This window comes from Pan paniscus, chromosome X (assembly GCF_029289425.2).
Source record: "Pan paniscus chromosome X, NHGRI_mPanPan1-v2.0_pri, whole genome shotgun sequence".
NCBI classification, from domain to species: Eukaryota; Metazoa; Chordata; class Mammalia; order Primates; family Hominidae; genus Pan; species Pan paniscus.
The window spans coordinates 52,744,284-52,759,534 of NC_073272.2; the positions used below are offsets into that span (position 1 = coordinate 52,744,284).

The window sequence follows — 15,251 nt, forward strand, 5'->3', positions numbered from 1 at the left end:
ATTTTTATTGCCGCTGATAGCCTGGTGGTGCCAACTGAACAAACCAGTGAATCTGACCCTGTATGACTATCTCATCACCTAAGAACTCTTGTTCTCCACTATAAATCCAGGCTCAGGTTACTTTAGCTCTAAGGGAAGTTATAGCTGCCCCTGCTCTCACCCACAGGTGTTTATCAAATACAGAAACTCATCTCAGGTTGGTCACTGTTTCATTATGAATGTAAAGACCTACTGCAACAATTCCTCACTGGTCTTGACATACTCTTCTATGTCAACGTTATTAGCTGATGTGTATGTGGCCAGGCTGGCTTGGAGCATGGGGCCAGTCTTTATATGACTGAGTGATTTCCATTCCTTCTCATTTATAAAAACTGGAATGGCTATCTCATCTGCTAGTCGGATAAGCCAAGCCCCTGTACTCTTATTGGGATCTGTTCAAAGCTTTCTCCAATTTACCTAATTTCTAGCTCATTGTAAGAGTGGACCATGGCACAGGTATGAGTAACTGACTGCGCTTGATTATCAGGGCACATGTTATCTGCGGTTTATGGCCAGGGATTAGAGGGAAACAGTTTTGCTTTCCCAATGGGACAGAAGGGTGGATAATAACCATAGAATACTTCTTTTTGGCTTTATGGAGTCCCTATCTCTTATCTATAACTATCATTGCAAGTCATCAGGGGTCTCAGGGATGATGGTCAAGGACCACTTGTCCCCCTTTATTGCCAAACGCTTCAGTAACCAGGTCTGCGCTACCACTCACCAATGTTCCATACCTGGCTACCCAGCTTGTGGGGTCACAGCTGTCTTTTTTTCCAAAAAGGCACTGTGACTTTATAGGCCTCCAGGAAGAGAGGATTAAAAATTGGAATGGAGTCAATCTGTCAGGGTAAGGCCAAAGTCCCCTATAGTGTGGCCTCTTTTATTATATACAAATGGCCAAATTTTGTAGGAGTTATAGTTTTTCTATCAGGAACATACTGTTATTTAGCTTGCAAAACACAGCGGTTTTTCTTTGATGCCAGAGGGATTCAGTGTTGTGAAGCTACCTACATTGTTTCAAGAAATTTTATTTGAAAAGCAGGCCTTGAATTTTGGGGGAGCTTATCAGTTTTTCCTGTAGCTGGGCAGCCAAGGCTGCTGATAATGAAACCTTTGTCAACCAACAAGACATCATTTATACAGTGAAAACTTTGGACATCAGAGGAATTTCCTAACACCGTATAAACATTCAAGATTCAAGTATGCAACCTATTTTAAACCAATTACACATTTTTACAACTATATACACAGTGGATCTTCTCAAGCCTCACTCAAGTTACTTTTTTTCTGTCTCCATAGCAAGTTTTGCCCAAACTCTACTAGGCATCTTTTTTTTCACAGAAACATAGAACAAGAGGCACCTCCAGAGTTACAGGGTAGCTGGAAGCTCAGAGAATAGGGGAATAGGGTGGCACAGGGTGAGCAACTTACACCAGTAAGTGCATCTTTGCACTTACTTTTTTGTGGTTGTAAATGGCCATTCACTGGGCTTCAACAAATGTACTCTTAATAACATCAAAGCATCAATTGAACAGCTGGTTTCAATCTTACTTCTAGCCACTTGACTTCCAAATGTTTATCAGCAGGTAACATGGTAACACTATGGGATCCCTGGGAGTCCTGTCCCTTAACAGGGCTCATACAGACCCTGTGCGAGGACCCTTACTTCTCCTCCCTCACCTACCTCTTAGGCAAGGGCTATGTTACCAGATCCTGGGAGTCTTATCCTTCCTAATATGGCCTATGTAATCCCTTAATAGGAGGACCCTCCTTCACCTTTTGCCCACCACATAGGCAAAAGCATGTGCAACCAGATGCCAAGGAATCTATCTTTTCACTTAACCAGGACTGTGCAGCTCCATGTTTTCTAAAAGGACACTATAAATTTACTGGCTTCACATTGACACAAAATTTGTCAGGCTCACAAATAATAATAAGGCAAAGCCAAGGCCTGACTGATTTGACTAGTAAAAATTCAACAAGCTGCTTTTAGATTTAGGCAGTTTAGTACTTACATAGACAGTGAAAGAAAGATTAGCCAAAGGTGCCAGATCCCTGTGATCCTTGTCTCACACACCAAAAAGGATGACACCAAAACAAAAGGGACTAGGAGACTACAACGCAACTTGTACAGTACTTTGTTACTGAGGAGCTAAATCTAGATAGCAGTTAAGTGATTCTATATTTTGCAGCCCTGTTTTGAAGAGGATGGGACAGAAAGCCTATTACCTCCTCAGAACCAGGAAGTAGATGGGAAACTGTCTCATGACAGCCTCCCGGGGAACTAGGAAGGTAAGAGATCGCCTTACAGCAGCTTCTTATAGGCTTCCCATTCTCTTGTGTTCCAGGAGGATCATAAGGCACTCTTCTAAAACCCAGGTTAGGTGTGGTTCAAGCCTTTGCCAATGTGGATACAAACAAGGCACAAGGGCACCATGACAGAACCATTCCCTTTGGGTGAAAACCATAGATGTGAACCCAGTGATCCATAGAATTACTAAGTCTGTTTAGGCCTTTCACATTTATAATGAGGGATATCTCATTTTCCTCCTCCTCATTTAGCCATTCATTCTCAATCTACTTTGCTGTCTCTTCTATTTTTCCCCTCCCTGCTCAACATTTTACTCTACACAAACTTCAAATTGAGAACCTATACTCCTTTAGTGCACTTTTGTTTGTGTTTGCTCCCTGTCTAGATTCTGAAACGTTTGTGGGGAAATATTCCATTTCATTGCCTTTTCTATATCCAGTAGATATCACACTGAATGAAATATGGTAGGCTATTTGTTGAATTAAAATTAATTTTAGCATTGACACTAATTGGAAAAAGATCCCATCCAATCTGGAATTAGTAGATGATTTCTCTGTATGTGCTGTATGTGTCTTGTTTGTGATTTTAGTGCATCAAGTGCTATATAAATTCTGTTAGGCAAGTGAGGGATTTGAGGACTAGAAATTGGACTCAATTTTCTGTGTCTGTCCTCACAGTGACTAGCTCAGTTCTCAATACAAAATATGTTAAGCATCATTTCTATCACTTTAGTAACTCATGTCTCCCCTACGGTTTTTGTCTCATCTACACATGGCCTGTACTTAATATTTTTAAAATTAAATTAACTCCAAAAATGAATCCTCTGGGTACTGAACAATATTATTAAATAAAAATAAATTTAAATGTTAATATATCCAAAGATACTCCCATCCTCAGAATCCCCTCCCAGAATATACCCTCCATCCCTATCGATGCTTCAAGGGTTCACCCACCAGTTCCAGGGGTTGGTATTTCCAGTCACAGAACCTCCTTAGGAGATGCGATGACCCTGAGTTAGGGCCACCATAGAAACCAGAGAAAGAACTGTTCCTGAAGCTAGAGAAAAGGAAAGTACTTACAATCTGAACCCAAAGGAATCTTGTACTTCCCATATCATGATCTCAGAACTTGTTTGAGCCAGTGAGGCAGAGCAGATGGCAGACCAGAAAGAAAAAAAAAATGAGCTCACCTTGGCTTATTCTCCTTGAAGGGGAAGATATTCTAGCTTCATGCCTCTGAGGTTCTAGGAGAGATCACAGCCCCACAGCCACTCCTAGAAAAAGAGGCACCTGCATATCAAACAACTCTGAAGAAAATCTGCCAAATTCCAAACTTCCCCTCTCCCACACATTCCCCAGAGAAACTCCCCAACAAGGCCCTCAATAATAAAGTGGTAACACCAAGAGGATATATGTCAAAAGAAATATAGATCCAAGATTATTTTCTAGGTTTTAAGAAAGGCAATAGCAACAAAATCCAAAATAGACAAATGGGATCTAATTAAACTAAAGAGCTTCTGCACAGCAAAAGAAACTATCATCAGAGTGAACAGGCAACCTACAGAATGGGAGAAAATTTTTGCAATCTACCCATCTGACAAAGGGCTAATATCCAGAATCTACAAAGAACTTAAACAAATTTACAAGAAAAAAACAACCCCATCAAAAAGTGGGTGAAGGATATGAACAGACACTTCTCAAAAGAAGACATTTATGCAGCCAGCAGACATATGAAAAAATGCTCATCTTCACTGGTCATCAGAAAAATGCAAATCAAAACCACAGTAAGATACCATCTCACACCAGTTACAATGGTGATCATCAAAAAGTCAGGAAACAACAGATGCTGGAGAGGATGTGGAGAAATAGGAATGCTTTTACACTGTTGGTGGGAGTGTAAATTAGTTCAACCATTGTGGAAGACAGTGTGGCGATTCCTCAAGGATCTAGAACTTGAAATACCATTTGACCCAGCAATCCCATTACTGGGTATATACCCAAAGGATTATAAATCATGCTACTATAAAGACACATGCACACATATGTTTTTTGTGGCACTATTCACAATAGCAAAGACTTGGAACCAACCCGAATGTCCATCAATAAAAGACTGGATTAAGAAAATGTGGCACATATACACCATGGAATATTATGCAGCCATAAAAAAGGATGATTTCATGTCCTTTGCAGGGACATGGATGAAGCTGGAAACCATCATTCTAAGCAAACTATCAGAAGGACAGAAAACCAAACACTGCATGTTCTCACTCATAAGTGGGAGTTGAACAATGAGAACACATGGACACAGGGCAGGGAACATCACACACCAGGGCCTGTCGGGGGGTGGGGGGCTAGGGGAGGGATAGCAGTAGGAGAAATATCTAATGTAAATAATGAGTTGATGGGTGCAGCAAACCAACATGGCACATGTATACCTATGTAAAAAACCTGCACGTTGTGCACATGTACCCTAGAACTTAAAGTATAATAATAATAATAATAAATGGTCTCTAAAAACATTAACAGGAGGAGGACTGGAGACCATGAGAAAGAAGAAAACTTAGGGGTAGAACATGAATCAGATAATAGAGACCTTTTCTTTATTTGTCTTTTATAAATATGAAAATAGGGCTCATCAATCTAAAATAATCAAAAACATGAGAATCTAGTTTAAAGAGAGTTTTATTCATGAGCAAAAGTTGAGGACAGGCTGCCCAGGAAAGCACAAGCTCCAAAGAATGGAAGTCAGTATTCCAAAGTGTAGAAGTTTGGGATCGTTTATAGAAACAAAGTTCAGGAAAGTTTCACAGAATTTCAGTATCTTTCTATGTAAAGCTTAAGGCACAGTTACAATGATCTGATTAGTTAAGGAGGTCCTTTTATTTCATGAAAGGTATATTTAACATTCCACAGTGAAGATGAAACTGTCATGGGGTTCCTATTCAGGTGCCATCTTGTCTGAGTTAGGTACAGGACAATAAAGGAAGCAGTTAATCTGTAACAAAGTTCAGTGATTGGAGGGGGAGGTCTTGTCTCTGGTCTTTCCTAGTCATTTACAGAACAATAACAATGAGGACAAGAGTTAAGCTATAATCTGTGAAGTAGAGTTATAATCATGCTATGTGACTCAGATTACAGTCACATCTCGCTCAAGGCTTAAAATGTTTTGAGGGTTCCAATGGCTTTTTAAAAATTCCAGTGGCTTTTAAATCTTATTCATTTTTCACATTTCCCCCTTTTTAATCAATATCTTTCAAAGATTAGAAGGAGCAAGATTATGTGAAAAAAAAAGATATTTCAAAGAAAGCATCATAGATGAACACAACAATAGCTTTGCCTCCTTTTATGTTCAGGAGTATAGTCCCATGTCACTAGGAAGGTTCTTTCCTAGAATGTCATGTGCCATGGCAAAGGGAAATTGGACAAGCCATAAAGTTGATGGAGTATAGGCCAAATTTAAAGAAACATGAAAAAAGTGATTTTGTGACCTGTGTTAGGCTAAACAGATATATCTTCAAATAATGCAGTTCTTTGGGCAATCATTATTCTAATCTTTTTAGTCATGCATTGACTCCATTGCAAACAAATGCCATAACAGCAGTGTAGACAAAAACAGGACAAAACACAACATATGATTATAATTCCCAGGATAAATAACAGATTTTGCCACCAAATTCCCCAAAATCCAAACAAGCTGCTTAGCCAATTGCTTGGAGAGGGTTTTGGATCTGAAAGGTTGGTTAGCTGGGTTTTCATGCCATTGTTTAATTTAGTGATGTTATTTGATTCATCTGGGATATAGATACAACGTTCAGTTTTTACGATAGTGCAGGTTCCCCCTTGGGCAGCACTGAATATGATTAAAGCCACACAGTTCTATAATATACCATTTCTCACAAGAGTAATTTCATTATTTAATAACAAAATACCCATGCAGCTATCATTTAGTGCTCTTTGTGTATAATTGGTTAGGGTCTCTACATGGCGAAATGACATGCTCAATACCTAGTTGTGGTGTGAAGATGGAAGCTAAATGGTCATACCAATAGGACACAACAAATCCAACAAGATTGTAAATGAGGAAAATTTGAAGGTTTTGACAAGGTATGAACTACTTAACCTTGCACCCAACCATAACCAAGGGAACACTGTCCTAACCTTCCTGGGGGTAACCATGGCCATAGGTTAGTGCCACATAGCCAAGACATTCTATTTGGAGCTAACTAATAAATACATGGTCATTGTGCCTATTCAGTGTTATGTCAATCAGTACTTTTTAACATAATGTTGTCGATACAATATTCTTTGGGTATCCATTCCATATCTCTAGTGCTACTGGGCCAGGTATCTTTAGTATGATTTCTCTGTTCCCAACATAAAGGGTCAGGCTGGCTGAGCTGACCAAAGGAGGGGTTAAACTAGATAAAACCATCCCAAATTTGTTATACCATCCTGAAATAGTATTGTCTTAGGTTTTAATTGGGGCAGTGTTACTGTTTCATACATCAGTTGGGGTAGTGGCAGCGTTAAAGCTAATGAACTAAATTTTTTACTGAGAAGCTTTTCCCATGCCCTTTTTCTGCAAAGTACTAACAGGCCAATGATGAACATTGTTCTTAATTACACTAGTGTCAAGCACCAATGACTGGTTTTGAGAAAGATGGATATATTTCTGACGTTTTATCCACTCTTGTCTGAAGGGAGGAGATACTCACCACAGAAGGCTAGAAATACTGGAAAGGGGCATGAGACTACACACCCATCAAGCACCTTTTTGTTATCTATTACATAATCCTGGGCTCATTGCAGAAAGAGATTTGCTTCATAAGCAACAGCTGGTGATAGTAGTGCCAACATGGGAGAAACAAGGACAAAAGGAAAGAAGTTTAGTGGGAGTTTGTAAAGGAAAATGTTCCCCATCTATTAATAATTGTATATTAAGTATTCATTTAGATAGAGGCCTAACCCAGAGTCTTGTGTTTTAGCTGTCTAAATCAGATGTCATCTCTTCTTGAACTGGCATCAACTTATTTTAAGTTGGAGGTCACTTTCTGGGAAAACAGTCTACTCAGGAGATGGAACATTCTTTAGAAGAGAAATGTGGATCTTTGTGTCTATTCCTTCTAATTTAACAGCACAAGGGTTACTAAGAAGCACTTGGTAAGGGGCCCTCCATTTTGGTTGGAAAGAGTCTTTTCAAAGATGCTGGGGAGGGGGCGGGGCCAAGATTGCCTACTAGAAGCAGTGGTGTTCTGAGGCTCCCATGGAAAACAACAACAAAAACAAACAAACAAACAAAACACATAATAAGCATGTGAATCCTTTACCGGCAACCACGGTATCCAGGTTCTATCATCAAAACTGACTAGAAGGCTGGTGTGACCCACGGAGAAGGAAGATCAATGTGGTGCAGCGGCCCACCTGAGAGCCACAAGAGCCACACAGGGAAGGGGATCCCCCTCCCCGCAGCCAAGAGAGGTGGTAGGTGAGCGTGCTACCCAGCCGGGGAAACCGTACTTTTCCCAAGTAACTGTGCAACCCATGGATCGGAATATCCCACTCATGAATCCATGCCACCAGGGCCTAGCGTCCCAACCCCAGAACACACAGATTCTTACAGCCTCTCAGCTAGAATCTGCTTAAGCCTACAGAACTCCTGGGGGGAGGGGCGACGAGCACTGGCTGCTGCTGCCTGCTATCTAAGCCCTTTGAGCTCTTTGGGGGTGGGGCAGCAGCCATCAGTGGGACTCGCAACTGCCTAACATACTAAGCTCCCTGGGCAGGGGAAGGGCAGCACCCATCTCTATAGCCCCAGGCTGAGCTTTTCCCCTGCTGGAGCCAGGGAGACTGGATGGCTTAGTCCCAAGACTTGTCCCCCACAGCCCAACACACAGGCTGTGGTAGTCTGAGGCCAGAGGGCCTCTTCAGGCCTGAATCTGACCCATCCTTCCTCACTGGGTGTGGCTTCCCTGCAGGAACTCCAATAACTCTAGTCAGAGGCTCAGGGACAGAACCCAGATCTCCCTGGGCCTAAGTCCCTAGGGGGAGAGGTAGGCCCAGTCTCTGTGGACCAACAGACTTAGCCTTTCCTCCTGGTAGTTCTGAGGAATATGGGCAGCCCAGATGAGTGGATTTTCCCCCAGTGAGGCACACCCCCCTCCACCAAAGGCCAAAGTGCTTCATTACATGGGTCCTGTCCCCCATGCCACCCAACTGGGTGAGACCCTCCAACGAGGTTGTCAGACACCCTATACAGGAGTGATCCTACTGGCATCAGGTTGGTGCCCCTTGAGGTCAGAGGTCCCAGAAAAAGAAGCAGGCACCCATGCCATCTGTGCTGTTCTCCAGCCTCCTTGAGTGACATCTCCAGGTGTGGGAGTAAATCAGATGAATAGGGCCTGAACTGAACCCCCAGCAAACGGCAGCAGCCCTACAGAAGAGGGACCTGACCATTGACCGAAAAACAAACAAGTGGAAAGCAACAACAACAGCATCGACAACAGCAACAAAAAGCCCCCATAAAAACCCCATCCAAGGGTCAGAGCAAAGAGCAAAGCTAGACAAACTCATGAACATGAGAAAGAATCAGTGAAAAACTGCTGAAAGCCCAAAAGGCCAGAGTGCCTTTTCTCTTCCAAGTGGTCTCAATATCTGTCCATCAAGGGCACAGAACTGGACAGAGGATCAGATGGACGAATTGACAGAAGTAGGCTTTAGAAGATGGGTAACAAAAAACAAAGATGAGCTAAAGGAACATGTTCTAACCCAATGCAAAGAAGCTAAGAACATTGGTAAAAGGTTAGAGGAATAGGCTGGGCGCGGTGGCTCACGCCTGTAAGCCCAGCACTCTGGGAGGTCGAGGCGGGCGGATCACGAGGTCAGGAGATCAAGACCATCCTGGCTAACACAGTGAAACCCCGTCTCCACTAAAAATACAAAAAAAAAAAAAAATTAGCTGGGCATGGTGACAGGCACCTGTAGTCCCAGCTACTCAGGAGGCTGAGGCAGGAGAATGGCGTGAACCTGGGAGGCGGAGCTTGCAGTGAACCGAGATCGCGCCACCCCACTCCGGCCTGGGTGAGAGCGAGACTCCATCTAAAAAAAAATAAAAGGTTAGAGGAATTGCTAACTAGAATAACCAGTTTAGAGAGGAAGATAAATGACCTGATGGAGCTGAAAAACACAGCATGAGAACTTCGGGAAGCATACACAAGTATTAACAGCTGAATCAACAGAGTGGAAGAAAGGATATAAGAGTGTGAAGACCACCTTACTGAAATAAGCCATGCAGACAAGACTTGAGAAAAAAAAATGAAAAGGAATGAACAAAGCCTCCAAGAAATATAGGACTTCATAAAACACCAAACCTACAATTGATTGGAGTACCAGAAACAGACAGGGAGAATGTAAACAAGCTGGAAACTACACTTCAAGATATTATCCAGGAGAACTTCCCCAACCTAGCAAGACAGGCCAACATGCAAATTCAGGAAATACAGAGAACACCATTAAGATACTCAACAAGAAGATCAACCCAAGACAAATAATCATCAGATTCTCCAAGGTTGAAATGAAGAAAAAAATGTTAAGGGCAGCGAGAGAGAAAGACCAGGTCACCTACAAAGGAAAGCCCATCAGACGAACAGCAGAACTCTCACCAGAAACTCTACAAGCCAGAAGAGACCGGGGGCCAATATTCAACATTCTTAAAGAAAAGAATTTCCGACCCAGAATCTCATATCCAGCCAAGCTAAGCTTTGTAAGCAAAGGAGAAGTAAAATCCTTTCCAGACAAGCAAATGCTGACGGATATTGTTACTACCAGGCCTGCCCTGCAAAAGCTCCTGAAAGGAGCACTAAATATTGAAAGGAAACACCTGTACCAGCCACAGCAAAAACATACCAAAATATAAAGACCAATGACACTACAAAGAAACTGCATCAACTAGGTGTGCAAAATAACCATACAGCATCATGATGACAGGATCAAATTCACACATAAGAATACTAACTTTAAATGTAAATGGGTTAAATGCCACAATTAAAATACACAGACTGAAAAATTGGATATGTAGTCAAGACCCATGGGTGTGCTATATTCAGGAGACCCATCTTACATGCAAAGACACACACAGGCTCAAAATAAAGGGATGGAGGAAAATTTACCAAGTAAATGGAAAGCAAAAAAAGAAAAAGCAGGGGTTGCAATCCTAGTCTCTGACAAAACAGACTTTAAACCAGCAAAGATCAAAAAAGACAAAGAACAGCATTACATAATGGTAAAGGGAACAATTCAACAAGAAGAGCTAACTATTCTCAATATATATGCACCCAACACAGGAGCACCCAGATTCATAAAACAAGTTCTTGGAGACCAACAAAGAGACTAGGAATCCCACACAATAATAGTGGGAGACTTTGACACCCCACTGTCAGTATTAGACAGATCAACAAGACAGAAAATTAACAAGGATATTCAGGACTTGAACTCAGCTCTGGATCAAGTGGACCTAGTAGATGTCTACAGAAATCTCCACCCCAAATCAGTAGATTGTACATTATTCTCAGTGCCACATGGCACTTATTCTAAAATCACCCACATAATTGGAAGTAAAACACTCCTCAGCAAATGCAAAAGAACGGAAATCATAACAAACAGTCTCTCAGACCACAGTGCAATCAAATTAGAACTCAGGATTAAGAAACTCACTCAAAATCACACAATTTCATGGAGATTGAACAACCTGCTCCTGAATGACTCCTGGGTAAATAATAAAATTAAGGCAAAAATCAAGAAGTTCTTTGAAACCAATGAGAACAAAGAGACAATGTACCAGAATCTCTGGGGCACAGCTAAAGCAGTGTTAAGAGGGAAATTTATAGCACTAAAATGCCCATATCAGAAAGCTAGAAAGATCTCAAATCAGCACCCTAACATCACAATTAAAAGAGCTAGAGAGGCAAGAGCAAACTAATCCAAAAGCTAGCAGAAGACAAGAAATAACTAAGAGCAGAGAAGAATTGAAGGAAACAGACACACGAAAAACCCTCCAAAAAAAAATTCAGTGAATCCAGGAGCTGGTTTTCTGAAAAAATTAACAAAACAGATAGACCACTAGCTAGACTAATAAGAAGAGAGAGAAGAATCAAATAGATACATTAAAAAATGATTAAGGGGATATCACCACTGACCCCACAGAAATATAAACTACCATCAGAGAATACTATAAACACTTCTACACAAATAAACTAGAAAATCTAGAAGAAATGGATAAATTCCTGGATGCATACACCCTACTGAGACTAAACCAAGAAGAAGCTGAATCCCTGTATAGACCAATAACAAGCTCTGAAACTGAGGCAGTAATTAATAACCTACCAACCTGAAAAAAAAAAAAAGCCCAGGACTAGATAGACGGATTCACAGCTGAATTCTACCAGAAATACATAAAGGTGCTGGTACCATTCCTTCTGAAATTATTCCAAACAATTGAAAAGGAGGGACTCCTCCCTAACTCATTTTATGAAGCCAGCTTCATCCCGATACAAAAACTGGGAAGAGACAACAAAAAATGAAAACTTCAGGTCAATATCCCTGATGAACATTGATGTGAAAATACTCAATAAAACGCTGGCAAACTGAATCCAGCAGCACATCAAAAAGCTTATCCACCACGATCAAGTCAGCTTCACCCCTGGGATGCAAGGCTGGTTCAACATATGCAAATCAATAAACATAATCCATCACACAAATAGAACCAAAGAGAAAAACTACATGATTATCTCAATAGATGTAGAAAAGGCCTTTGATAAAAGTCGACATTCCTTCATGTTAAAAACTCTCAGTAAACTAGGTACTGATGGAACATATCTCAAAATAATAAGAGCCATTTATGACAAATCACAGCCAATATCATATTGAATGGGCAAAAGCTGGAAGCATTCCCTTTGAAAACTGGTACAAGACAAGGATGCCATCTCTCACCACTCCTATTCCACACTATATTGCAAGTTCTGGCAAGGGCAATCAGGCAAGAGAAAGAAATAAAGGGTATTCAAATAGGAAGAGAGGAAGTCAAGATGTTTCTGTTTCCAGATGAATTTATATTATATATATATAATATAAAATCCAAATGATTTTATATTAAGAAAACCCAATCATCTTGGCCCAAAAACTTCTTGAACTGATAAGCAACTTGAGCAAAGTCACAGGATACAAAATCAATGTGGAAAAATCACAAGCCTTCCTTTATACCAACAATAGGCAAGCAGAGCACCAAATCATGAATGAACTCTGATTCACAATCACTACAAAGAGAATAAAATACCTAAGAATACAGCTAACAAGGGATGTGAAGGACCTCTTCAAGGAGAACTACAAACCACTGCTCAAGGAAATAAGAGAGAACACAAACAAATGGGAAAACATTCCATCCTCATGGACAGGAAGAATCAATATCGTGAAAATGGCCATACAGCCCAAAGTAATTTACAGATTCAGTGTTATTCCCAAACTACCATTGACATTCTTCACAGGATTAGAAAAAACTATTTTAAATTTCATATCAAATCAAAGAAGACCCTGTATAGACAAGACAATCCTAAGTAAAAAGAACAAAGCTGGAGACGTCACGCTGCCTGACTTCAAACTATACTACAAGGCTATGGAAACCAAAATGGCATGGTACTGGTATCAAAACAGACATATAGACCAATGGAGCAGAACAGAGACCTCAGAAATAATACCACACATCTACAACCATCTGATCTTCAACAAACCTGACAAAAACAAGCAATGGGGAAAGGATGTCCTATTCAGTAAATGGTGCTGGGAAAACTGGCTATCCATATGCAGAAAACTGAACCTGGACCCCTTCCTTACACCTTATTCAAAAATTAACTCAAGATAGATTTAGACTTAAATGTAAAACCCAAAACCATAAAAACCCTAGAAGAAAACCTAGGCAATGTCATTCAGGACATAGGTGTGTGCAAAGACTTCATGACAAAAACACCAAAAGCAATGGCAACAAAAGCCAAATTTGAAAGTGGGATTTAATTAAACTAAAGAGCTGCTGCACAGCAAAAGAAATTATCATCAGAGTGAACAGGCAACCTACAGAATGAGAGAAAATTTTGGCAGTCTACCGATCTGACAAAGTTCTAATAGCCAGAATTTACAAGGAACTTAAACATATTAGCAAGAAAAAAACAACCCCATCAAAAAGTGAGCAAATGATATGAACAGACACTTCTCAAAAGAAGACATTTACGTGGCCAAGAAACATATGAAAAAAAGCTCAACTTCACTGATCATCAGAGAAATGCAAATCAAATCCACAATGACATACCATCTCACGCCAGTCAGAATGGCAATTATTAAAAAGTCAAGAAACAATAGATGCTGCAAGGCTGTGGAGAAATTGGAACGCTTTTACACTGTTGGTGGGAATGTAAATTAGTTCAACCATTGTGGAAGACAGTATGGCAATTCCTCAAGGGTCTAGAACCAGAAATACCATTTGACCCAACAATCCCATTAATGGGTATATACCCAAAGGAATAAAAATCATTCTACTATAAAGTCACATGCACACGTATGTTTATTGCAGCACTATTTACAATAGCAAAGACATGGAACCAACCCAAATGCCCATCAATGATAGACTAAAGAAAATGTGGTACACATACACCATGGAATACTCTGCAGCCATAAAAAGGAATGAGATCATATCTTTTGCAGGGACATGGATGAAGCTGGAAGCCATCATCCTCAGCAAACTAACTCAGTAACAGATAACAAAACAGCATATGTTCTCGCTCATAAGTGGGACTTGAACATTGAGAACATACGGACACAGACAGGGGACACACGAGGGCCTGCTGGGGGGCAGGGGGCGAAGGGAGGGAATTCAGAGGACGGGTCAACTGGTGCAGCAAACCACCATGGCACACATATACCTTTGTAACAAATCTGCATGTTCTGCACATGTATCCCTTTTTTTTTTTTAGAAGTAATTAAAAAAAAATGCTGGGGAGAAGGTGGAGCAAGATGGCTGGATAGAAAGCTGCCTGATTGCTCCCCCACCTTACCCACCACCACCAGCAAGGACACAAGGCTAACAACTATTTACACAGGAAAAACAAAAAAAAAAAAAACCACCTTCATAAGAATCGAAAATCAGGTGAGTACATATAGTACCTTGTTTTAACTTCGTATCACTGAAAGAGGCACTGAAGAGATAGAAAAAGCAGTCCTGAATCGCCAACACTACCCCTCCCCTACCCCAGCAATGACAGAGTGGTGCAGAGCTTCTCTGGGTGCTGGAAGAGAAACAACACAACAATTTTGAGGCATTGAATTCAGTACTGTCCTGTTACAGCAGAATGGAAAATTAGACCAAATAGAGCTGATGCTTCTCCACGGAGGGAGCATTTAAGCCAGCCCTAGCCAGAGGGGAATCACCCATTCCAGAAGTCTGAACTTGAATGCCTACAGACTTCACCACCAAGGGCTACACCACTCTGTGTCTCCAAGTAAATGTGAAAAGCACTCTAGGCCATAAGGAGTGAAACTCTTAGGGGAGAGGCCAGTCCTAGGGCTGAACTAGGGTCAAAAACAGTGGACTAGGCAGTAGGGGTGGGGGGACTCGACCTACTGAGACACGAGGAGTTAGGGCAGCCAAGAAGTGCTGATAGCATCCCTCCCCTACCCCCAAGCTGCACAGTCATGGCTACAAAACAGACTCCTTCCTTCATCTGAGAAGAGGAGAGGGAAGCGTGGGTAGGACTTTGTCTTACATCTGGGATACCAGCTCAGCCACAGCAGTATAGGGCACCAGTCAGAGCTGTGAGGCCCCCATTGCAGACCCTAGCTCCTGGAGAACATTTATTAGACAT

The 15,251-nt window shown here is 41.2% G+C and overlaps 1 long non-coding RNA gene across 1 annotated transcript in view; it reads right to left on the minus strand.

Annotated features, from left to right (window-relative positions):
* LOC129395388 (uncharacterized) overlaps positions 1–15,251 on the minus strand; it is a 317,768-nt gene that overhangs the window by 274,907 nt on the left and 27,610 nt on the right. The window contains exon 2 of the long non-coding RNA XR_008622853.2: positions 3,543–3,626. This is a non-coding gene — a long non-coding RNA (uncharacterized LOC129395388). The remainder of the gene's footprint in view (positions 1–3,542; positions 3,627–15,251) is intronic.